Source organism: Bombina bombina, chromosome 5 (genome assembly GCF_027579735.1).
Source record: "Bombina bombina isolate aBomBom1 chromosome 5, aBomBom1.pri, whole genome shotgun sequence".
Classification (NCBI taxonomy): domain Eukaryota; kingdom Metazoa; phylum Chordata; class Amphibia; order Anura; family Bombinatoridae; genus Bombina; species Bombina bombina.
Genome location: NC_069503.1, coordinates 165,960,478 through 165,972,711, shown reverse-complemented (window position 1 = coordinate 165,972,711; position 12,234 = coordinate 165,960,478).

The window sequence follows — 12,234 nt, the reverse complement described above, 5'->3', positions numbered from 1 at the left end:
TGCATCACAGTCCTTGGAGGGAGTTGGCAAGAGCCAGCACAGCCCCATTGTAGCCATTTGACAAGGTAAGAGAGTGCATCACAGTCCTTGGAGGGAGTTGGCAAGGGCCAACAAAGGCCAGCACAGCCCCATTGTAGCCATTTGACAAGGTAATAGAGTGCATCACAGTCCTTGGAGGGAGTTGGCAAGGGCCAGCACAGCCCCATTGGAGCCATTTGACAAGGTAAAAGAGTGCATCACAGTCCTTGGAGGGAGTTGACAAGGGCCAGCACAGCACCATTGGAGCCATTTGACAAGGTAAACGAGTGCATCACAGTCCTTGGAGGGAGTTGACAAGGGCCAGCACAGCCTGATTGGATCAATTTGACAAGGTAAAAGAGTGCATCACAGTCCTTGGAGGGAGTTGGCAAAGGCCAGCACAGCCCCATTGGAGCCATTTGACAAGGTAAAAGAGTGCATCACAGTCCTTGGAGGGAGTTGGCAAGGGCCAACAAAGGCCAGCACAGCCCCATTGTAGCCATTTTACAAGGTAAAAGAGTGCATCACAGTCCTTGGAGGGAGTTGGCAAGGGCCAGCACAGCCCCATTGGAGCCATTTGACAAGGTAAAAGAGTGCATCACAGTCCTTGGAGGGAGTTGGCAATGGTCAGCACAGCCCCATTGGAGCCATTTGACAAGGTAAAAGAGTGCATCACAGTCCTTGGAGGGAGTTGGCAAAGGCCAGCACAGCCCTATTGGAGCCATTTGACAAGGTATAAGAGTGCATCACAGTCCATGGATGGAGTTGGCAAGGGCCAGCACAGTCCCATTGGAGCCATTTGACAAGGTAAAAGTGTGCATCACAGTCCTTGGAGGGAGTTGGCAAATGCCAGCACAGCCCCATTGGAGCCATTTGACAAGGTATAAGAGTGCATCACAGTCCTTGGAGGGAGTTGGCAAGGGCCAGCACAGTCCCATTGGAGCCATTTGACAAGGTAAAAGAGTGCATCACAGTCCTTGGAGTGAGTTGGCAAGGGCCAGCACAGCCCCATTGGAGCCATTTGACAAGGTAAAAGAGTGCATCACAGTCCTTGTAGGGAGTTGGCAAGGGCCAGCACAGCCCCATTGGATCGATTTTAAAAGGTAAACGAGTGCATCACAGTCCTTGGAGGGAGTTGGCAAGGGCCAGCACAGCCCCATTGGAGCCATTTGACAAGGTAAAAGAGTGCATCACAGTCCTTGGAGGGAGTTGGCAAGGGCCAGCACAGCCTCATTGAAGCCATTTGACAAGGTAAAAGAGTGCAACAAGCACAACAATAAACAAAAAAGGCCAAATGGCAACAGGAACAAACAAATCAGTAACATGTGGACGGAAGAATCTTAAGGCGACCTTGGAGCATCTCCAGATACTCCACTTACTGGGCATCACCTTCATTGTAATCTTCATGCTCTGCTCCAGATTCAGGCATTGACTGTAAACGCCTTATATGGCGTAGAGTCGAACGCTGAACCTGGAGCAGGGTATGAATGCTGTCATTCATCCTTCCCAGGAACAGTGAGTTCCTCAGCACGGCCTGCTCTATACGCGATAGAGTTTCGAGCATGAGCCATGCTGAGTCACAACCTAAAAGAAATAAATAGAAGAATATTAATGATAATTACACAACATAATATAAATATAGAAAATATACATTGGAATTTGAAAGCGAAATCATTCTTACAATCAAATATTCAGTATTGCTTATCTTCACATGAAATATGTTCTTCATACATAAACCATTAAAGGGACAGTTTACTCCAAAATGTTATCCCCTGTAATTTGTTGACACTGATCTACTTTTCCAGCTTGAGTCTATTAATATTTTGAACATTATTTCCATTGTCCATGCATTGTAAATTTCAATAGTTTATTTATCCTGTGGTATCCACACCTATCCTTAAAGCTTTTTGCCTTGAGGCCAACATGTGTAAACACAGCAAGGTGAAGAAATTTCACTCCCAAGTGGTTTACAGAATAGATAATGTAAGAAAACGTTATGTTTCTATTTTTCAATACAAGTAGTAGTGATTGGTATATGGAGTGAGATGATATTAAAGGGACACTGACCACAAATATTTTAATTTGTGATTCAGATAGACCATTAAAAATCTTTTAAACATTTAATTTACTCCTATTATCAAATCTAATACATTCTCTTTAAATGAAACAATGTCATTTTATATTTCTGCCCATTTTTGGTGATCAACCTTGGTTGTCCCTGCTGATTGGTGGATAAATGAATCCAACAATAAAACAGAAACAAACCCACAGTTCACAATATTAGAACAATTAGATGCCTTTCAACATAAAAATAAAGAGACAAAGAGAACTCTTAAAAATTGATAAGAGGAGTAAATTAGCAAGTTGATTAACATTGCATGCTCTATTTGAATAAAATTAAAAAATATTTTTGTTCACTGTCACTTTAAATATGTTATAATGTTGATTTAGAATGATACTTACAGCTGTGCCTGGGAAGGACGATCTGACACCTCGAACAATGAAGGTTGGGATAGGGGGGAGGAATGGGATATTGCTGGCGAGGGTTTGGATTGGGCTGGCGAGGGCTGGGGTGCCGCTCTGGGGGAGCCCGTACAGCTGGGGATTCTTGGGCATGGTGAGTTGGGGACTGGGCAGGTTGGGGAACTGTACGGGCCAAAATACAGGGAGAGCGGCGAACAGGGACAATTCTGGGAGGGACAGGCCTTGAGCAATGGGAATGGCCGGGAGGGTCTTGTGTCTGGGCAGGGGCCTAGGCAGGGGCTTCTACAGGGGAGGGGCCTGGGCAGGGGCTTCTACAGGGGGAGGGGCCTGGGCAGGGTCTTCTACAAGGGGAGGGGCCTGGGCAGGGGTGGGAGAATGATGCCCAGAAGTGGAGTGTCCATCTGAAATATATAATAAAATATATATTAACATCTCATACATCATGAAATCAAAGCAAGGCATTTCAATATGATTAGGTTTTATATATACTTAGAAGTGGTTTACAATTTATTAACAATGATGATATAAGGATATGGTATGCATATAGGCACTCAAATAAATAGCAAGGAGTGTCTATCCAATAAGAAGATGATTATTGTGGTTTGTCATGGAATATGCATGTGACATCATGATGTCATTAATTAAAAATCAGACATAAATGAAAACATAATACAAGCATATGTTCATGATGTATGATATGGAAAGGGGGGCAGTGGATTCTAAAAGAAAAGGAATAATCCTTTTTCAAGTGCCAAAGCTGTAGACTTTGAATTTCTTCATGAGAATGTTTACAAACAATAATACATGTTGGATACATGTTAGATAGCTTTCACATACCATCAGACTCCATGGCCACCTCTTCCTCCTCCGTCCCACATGTTACATCAATATCTGTAAAACATATCATGTTGTGTACAGGTTAATATCAGATATTATAACATATGTTACTGTTGCTACAAGACACACATCAATGTTGCATTAAAGATATACTGAGCCAAAGTTATGATTTACATCATTTTGATGGAGCATACAAATGACATTAGATTTGTTATTCTCAATGAGTAAGAATTTAAATGTAGTGTTTGGATTTCATATGAATTCACAAAATAAGAGTACATGGAACATTTGAGAGTTCTCATGTGTGTATCACTTCAAAATTGACAACATTTATAATAAAAACAAACATATGTTATCCATCTTCTGAACAACAAAGGTGTAGACTAAGAAGCTTTGAGATATTAATCTTTCAATATTCAAATAAATTAGAGATATAATCATAGTACTAAATTATATGTTTGATTCAAATGTAATGCTTCATCAGAATCATGATCATAATATAGATTACAAATACACCTTCAATGACATATGAATGAGTCAATGGACTTACCAGAATGCTTGGAAAGCATTTCATAGTCAGTGCTGGATCCCTCTGGGCTCCCCACAAGAACTATATCTATGAATGATATAGATATCTATTAGTGAACACAGTTTGGACATCACTAAGTCACTTCATTATCGATTTTTAAGAAAAATATACTTAGAAATGAGAACAATAGAGCACTAATCTGAAGAATAAATGCATGAGTGAATCCAGGTTATTCTGAATAAAAAGATGCCTTTAACATATGTTTAATTTCTGACTATATTAGACACACAAATCATCTCATATGATTATATTGCATATCTAAATATAATGTAAAATTAAATTATAAGCGCTAGAGAATAAAACCCAGCTTAACTAGTGAATTCCCCTCTAGGAAAACAGGAAAAGTAAGAGCTAATGAAAAAGTTGAAAGTTAAGCGCTAAAAGCGAGGGTTTGAGGAGAGGACTATATTCTAATAAAATGAATAAAGCAGTGGGACGGCGTGTAGTGTGAATATATAACCCAATAGGACTGTTATAGATAGAGCAAGAGGTGATGAGTGCTGTATGGGTTGTAAATACTAAAAATAATTATATTGACCAACTAGATGTTGTGTAGAGGATATAATAAGTTTATGAATAAAAGATACAAAGTGTGTATAAATATAGATACAATTTATTAAAACAAATGACTAAAACATTATGTCAAATAGTGAGCATATATTAAAACATATGTATCTAAAAGTGCAGGGACGTCTCCCTTGATCGTTACTAATAGTAACAACTGATAAAAGAACTGATTTCAGTGTATAGTACTTGCGTTTCAAAGTGGAGCAATAATATGTCTCCTTGGATCTCCAATATAGATGCAAAGGTAACTGTCGGATAGAGGCCGTGTTGTGTACGGCTTAGCGTTACCAGATAATGCTGAGTGCGCCTTTTAAACGGCTCCTACGTGACCGATATGACGTCACTTATGATGGTTACGTGCGGCATTTCCGTAGATGCCCCTATTCCACAAAAGATGTGGAAGTCTTGGGGGGAATTAAATATAGTACTTGTGGTCAAAATAAAAATGACTTGATTCTTCCTTATATAGGATTATGGGAAGGTGATCCTCAGATTGTGTAGGCTGTGCGGTCGCGATATAGCGACTGAAAGCAGGATTTGTTTCCTGTGGTTGCTAGTGGTTGCTAGTAGCAACTAGTAGATCCTTAGGTGTAGAGACTTGGCGGTCGTTTAAACGACTAGAGATAACAAGTATTTCTTTGCGGTCGTTTCAGGACGACTAAAGTTCTTTAGTTGGAATGCTTGGCGGTCGCTAGGTAGCGACTAGGGGATCCCCAGCAAATCTCCGCTAATCAAAACGGCTAATTAGTTAGAGAGACGTCAAAACTGCCCAATCTCTGCTATCTTGCATATCTAAAGATACCCATTGATCAATGTTTTTAAATAAATACACACAAACTACATTTTAAATAAAAAATGGGTGATAAATCGAACCAAAGCCATGTGTCACATCGATCCATTTGTGCAATTGATCACAATGCAAAACAGAAGTTATTCATCAAAATATGTAATCATGGTGCTGTTAGGGTATGCTTATATCTATAAAGTAAGTCCAAAACTGAATATGTCATTTAGATATCAATATTGTTTCATCCAAACAATGTAATGAGGAATTAATCGATTGATTATTAAAGGGACACTGACATCAATTTGGTTAAAACATTTATTTTAAAATAAAATGAATGTTTTATTTAATTTGACATTTACTCCTATTATTTTTTTATTTTAATGCAGCTAAGAAATTGTTTGGTTCATTAAATATTGCTCGTTGAAGGTATACAACAATCATCAAGAACAACCCAGGTTGGTCACCAAAAAGGGACCTGCATCTAAAATTACATTATTGCTTTTAAAATTAAGATAACAAGAGAATGTTGAAAATATGATTATAGGAGTAAATAAAAAATTTGATTGATATTGCATGCTCTATGTGAATGACAACAGAAATTTTATGTGGTCAGTGTCCCTTTAAGATTGAAATATCTTAATGTATCAATTTTGCTGTTAAGGAATTTTCAACAACATATGTTGATGTAATGAATGGTATTGAGCATGCAATAACAATAAAAACTGTAATTTAAGAATATCATCAAGATTCTTTAATTAGCCTCTCTTAAAGGGACATGAAGCGCAAAATGTGTAATTGGATTAATTTGTCAATCAAATCCAGCCTGTGATTTTAAAATATTAGTGAAAATCACGTGTCTAAATCCGTCATTTTAAAATTTTGTTTTCATGTCCCTTAAATGATATCAACCCAAAAACGTATGTAATGTATATTTATAAAATATTTATAAAATATTAACATATGCAAAAATGTGTGATTGTTGTCAAAATATATCAAAACAATGACAAGCAATACACATGAAACTAATCTAACAGTAAAATGAACATATCAAAAATAGAAGCGATATATTCAAATTCACATAATTTATGATTTGTACTACAATGTAATCAAAAAATTTATTTTTGAATTTTAATTTGAAATAAACACAAAAGATAATTAGAGTATCCATATAAATTTCGAAAAATGTGAATGTATTATGTTATGTAATGTTGTGTCCATGTTTCTAAGACAAATTGCTATTAAAATGAGACATACCATAGTCTTGAGAACCCTGGCCCGAGGGTCCAGCACCAACATCCATATTTGTAAAATATTCAATGAGGATTGGATATCATTAATAATAATCAGGACATGTATCGAAAAAAGTTTAAAATACATTTACATTTACAAAATAAGAATCTATTTTTATTCACATGAGTTAATTGTTTCATCAATTAATGTCTCAATAAATCGATCCTGTATTCTTATTTTCAAAACTTTATGTTGTTTACTGTAGCTTTAATTCATTTCTTGAAATTTTGCATTATCATCAATTGATATCTATATTTCCTTGTTTATTCTTTTGATCTTCACATATATACTAATTAACGTATACATTTGACCAACATGTGTAAAGCGATGCCAGTTACAGCAAACACATGTTCACGTGTGTGCGCAATTCTATCTTTCGTGATCATTACGCAATTACTCCTAGTGGAATTGCGCATCTGTGATTTGACCAACATGTGTAAAGCGATGCCAGTTACAGCAAAAACATGTTCACGTGTGTGCGCAATTCTATCTTTCGTGTAATTATGCAATTACTCCTAGCGGAATTGCGCATCCGTGATTTGACCAACATGTGTAAAGTTATGCCAGTTACAGCAAACACATGTTCACGTGTGTGCGCAATTCTATCTTTCGTGATCATTACGCAATGATTCTATGCGGAATTGCCCATCCGTGAATCAGAATTAATTTGGATATAGTAGTGTGATGAGTATCATTTCATAACAACTTATGATATATTTTCAATTGGGTGTATTACGAGATGGAAATCGTATATTTGTTAATATTGAACAATAACAAATAATATTTATAACTGGGTTATGATTCGAGAGTCAATGTATGAAATGGCGGATGCTCGGGATTTCACGGATGCGCAATTCCATTTTCACTCTGTGACGCATATTCTGGATAGCGCAAGAAACCACTCCTATTTCATGTGTGACGATTCTAAACTCAGATATCTGAACATCATATGTAGCGTATGTTGTGAGATCTATATAGGTTGAATATATGACTATCTACACATTTATCAAAAGTCTAATAAAATATTAATATATTATATAAAGTAGGATATTTACCTTGTTCAGCCTCCATTTCAACTCCTCCCAGGCCACCGGACGGAGAAGCAGCTGCACTGGCCCCCGGGTCCTGAGTTTTGGATCTAGCAGCTGTGAGGAAAGAAGAAGAGGCAGAGGATGGAGAGGATCGAAATCTGCTGGGGACCCTTATAAGGGAGTAGGTAGAGTTTCCGTTCTGGATTACCTTTCTTTCCATCTCTTTTCCGGGCTTGTACCCACTCCCTTATGAGGCCCACTTTTTTTTGCAGACGCAACCTCATATCTCCGAACCTCTGCATGATCTGATCCTGGCTCCTCTGGACGCCCTTCACCAATTGAACCTTATTGGTGATTAACTCCAGGAGGGCCTTCTTAACAATCGCATCTGTCGACCTCTTCTGGTTTGCAAACAGCTGCGGATAAAACCTCTGGACGGCGTGGACCAGTGCAGCACTCTCCTGCTTGGCAAACCTGGGAGCTGTCATGCCTGCCGAGATGTGTATATAATATATATATATATATATATATATATATATATATATAATATATAAAGAGTACACCACCAGCAGGCATTACAGAACTGACAAAGATGGAAACGTGTAATGGACTTTTATATGGTGAAGTAAACATGAGATGCACCATGTGACATGTTATCTGTACATCTGATTGGATAAAAGTTTTAAATATTGTTATCATGTCTGTGAGACCATCCTGACTCAAGCTGTGTTTGTGTGATGAACTCTGATTGGCCGTTCCTTAATGTTTCATATCTTAGTAACTTCCATACACATACCTTCTGGGGGTGCTGTTACTTAATTTTTTATGTAGACTTATTTGTAACTCATGGGCCTGTTATGCGGATATGTGTGACGCAGATTTAATATACGTGATCCGTTAAATATTAATGTTTAAATTCTCGTTAAAATCTAATACTGTCACATTATTAAATGTTGTAGGCATTTCTCTGTTTAATATCGTTCTGTTTCTTTAATACAAATACGTTGGATTAATACACATTTAACATTGCATGTATTTATTGTTCATTAAATCAATTTCGTGACTTATTGTGAAGTATTGACATTGCTCTATTAAATGTATTTATAATGCACATTGATTGTGTGCTATTGTGTGACATTAGTCTAGAATGTTTAAAGATGCGAATCTCATGTTGCAAGAAACGTTTCCCACGCAACATTTCAGAAATGCGCAATTTCTGGTTCTAATGTCCGTAACTTGGATAATCTGTTTATAAATGTTAAACTACACGTTTGTTTCTTATTAGTAAATAAACCTTGAGCTTGTATTTGTCTGAACTGCTCATATATGTTATTGTGCAATGGCGTCTTTATTTTTAAAGAGACATTACAAAAAAATGATTTTAACAAATGATCTGTAGAGATAAAAAAATGTTTAGAGTTTAAAATGTAACTCAATTTATCTTTTGATTTCGATATCCTTAACAGAAGAAATTTCAATGCACATGGTTGAGACAATCACATAAGGCATCTCTGTGCATCCACCAATCTTCATCTACTGAGCCTATCTCGATATGCTTTTCAAGCAAAGTATGTCAAGATAATGAGATAATAGAAGAAAAAGACACTCTTTAAATCGCAAAAGGATATTTTGTGTTCATGTCCCTTTAAGGAGACATTTCCCAATAATGCTTGAAAGATCATAAACCTATGCACCTTCCTTTCTCAAACTTAGTATAACATGTGACTAAAGCATATTTAAATTACCTTCTGGATTGTTTTCCCCACTGTGAATGAAATATATTCTAATGGCTGTATTTCGCTGTCTTCAGCTTAAAGGGACATTAAGCTATATGTTCTTTACGTATTTCGATGGATAATAGAATATTAAAACAACTTCATATTTAGTTTTATTCTCTCATTAGCTTTTAAAAATATATATTCTTGGATGAAAAACATAGCTAGATAGGCTATTTTGATGCTGATTGTTGGTTGCACATAGATGCCTTATGTCATTGTCTAAGTCATGTGCATTGATATATATTTTTCAAAGTATATTTAAAGACTGAATGTAATTAGATAATAGTACATTAAAACTATTTGAAAAATTAATTTGTATTGGTTAAAATTCAATACACAATATATTTTTGGAATGTCCCTTTAAGGACCAAACCATTAGGAATATGTTGGATTAACATTGTATAAACAAACTAAAGGGGGATGAAAATACATATAGATATGTGATATCTAACCAAGAGGTAAGATGAATAATTTTGTGAAATTATATTACAAACTAGCTATAGTTAAATGACCCTTCAAATGACTCCACTAGAACAGAAAATTAATCAATATGACATACAATAACTAGCTTGTGCAAAATATGAAATTAACTGACTTACCATTTTCATGAATTTTAAAGCTATATTTATAAAAATAATGTTTTTGTATACCTAAGGAAGATACAAGATCTTATAAAACAAATTGAACATTCAACTACACTGTCACTTTAATGTAAGTTAACCAGTTTCCCTTCTTAAAAGTGAAAATAACAAAGTTGTTATGTCGAATTCTGACTACATATCCTCAAATATTTTCAAATTTTAACATCTATAAATTACACAATAAAAGCATCGATGAATTTCACTCCCAAATTAATTTTTAAAAGCTACTTTGACTTTTTTTTTAATTGTCAGATTATATGGATATTTATTATAATCTGTTTGTTAAAAAGATGGTCTTTAATAAAAAATAATAAAAATAAAAGTTTAGTATTACAAAATATTTATTGTCAATAATTTTTTTTGGATATTTTTTTTATCACAAAAATAAATAGAAGTGTAATTCATCACAGATGAAACTCTGAAAAAAACAAAAAAAAACACATTAGTTATTTAATACACACATGTGTTAAAATATTCATTAAATAAAATAACTTTAAAATCATCTTGTGTCTATGCTCTAACTTTTTGTAAATTTTTATAAAGATATTTTTGAATATAAAAAACATAAAAAGATGAAATCTATACCTATCCATTATTTAAAATACCATTATATTGTGTAATCAATATTACATTTAAATATCAGCATTTACAATTATACCAAATAATGCATATAACATTTTAAATAATAAAAATACATATATGTATGCTGAACATAAATGTAATATTTCATGTCCATTCAAATACCTCTATATCAACTATAATATGTATTCCTTTTGTCTGATTGTTCATAATTGGATTCTTCTGTATCACAAAGTAGGGGTAATGTATGTAAGCTACAAATATTCTAATATAGGACATGTATCTTTTCCTAATTTTTAACATTCTTCCTCCTGTGATTCTAAACTAGCATGCATTGGGCAAACCAACCTGGATTATGCATGGTCTTTGAAAATCAATTCTCTAGAAAACAGTTTATCTTCAATAGGTGTCTTATTCATCATTTCCAAAATAGAGGATTGTGAAATACCATCTAAAAATAAAAAAATAATCTAAGTGTCTCCAATAGGATGCCTCCACAGCCCTAATCCATCAAATTGTTGCCACTTACCATGTGAACGTGTCTTCGTATGGTTTTCCAGGTCAGCACATTTGAAAGACAATGCCAGACATGATCCCATTGGTATTCTTGACTTTCAATCTTGGATTCTTCACTTTCAATCTTGGATTCTTCACTTTCAGTCTGGGAATTCTTCACTTTCAGTCTTGGAATTCTTTACTTTCAGTCTTTAGATGAAGTCATCTCCCTAATGGCAAAAAAAGTGTGAATCAAACAATTAATATAAGTGTGTGAATCAGTTCTGCACCCCTCTCCCACCCCCCATTTCTGAAACGATTTCTGTCACTAACTTACTAAGCGTGTGTAGCATCTTGTGTTATGTTCTATCAATCAAGTGTGAAGATGAAGAAGTCATATTGACCAGACAGAACCTCTAATGTGTGACTTTGAATCTGACTTTGAACCATAGTCTTTCTAGAGGATAGTCATGCTAGAGGATCCCTTTCTGAGTATCCAAATTTTAAGTAATGTGTCAACTAAATACTAATGTATGGCATATGATGTATTTTTGTGCCAAATTCCTGCCAGCCACAGTCCATACATTTATACTTACCAGCTGATGTTGTCTTTAAAAACCAGGTGGCAAAGACTTGTTACAGGACCCAATGACCAGAGCATCACCTATATCAATAAATGTAAAAATTGTTATCATTTGATGAACAATCCTAACATGTTTGCACAATTCTCTACTTGTCATTTCCCTAGAATTCACATCTATTGACAATACTCCAATCTAACTTCTATTATTTACCGTCTGAAGTGGTGGTTGATGATGTCTGCTCTGACATTGAGCCCCTCGTCCTGGAATGGCTCGTCCTCCTCATCTTGGAGGAGGCATCGGGGCGCCTGGATGGCCTGCAGAATCCCAGCCCGCTGTGCAATATTATGCAGGACGCTACAGGCTATAACGATCTTCGCCACCTTCTGAGGGCTGTACTGGAGGGCTCCTCCCGACCTGTCAAGGCATCTAAATCTCATTTTGAGGAGCCCAAACATCCTCTCGACTACAGCCCTAGTCCTCTTGTGCGCCCTATTGTAGCGCTCCTGAGCCTCATCAGTAGGGTTACGTAACGGCGTAATGAGCCAAGGCCGGCT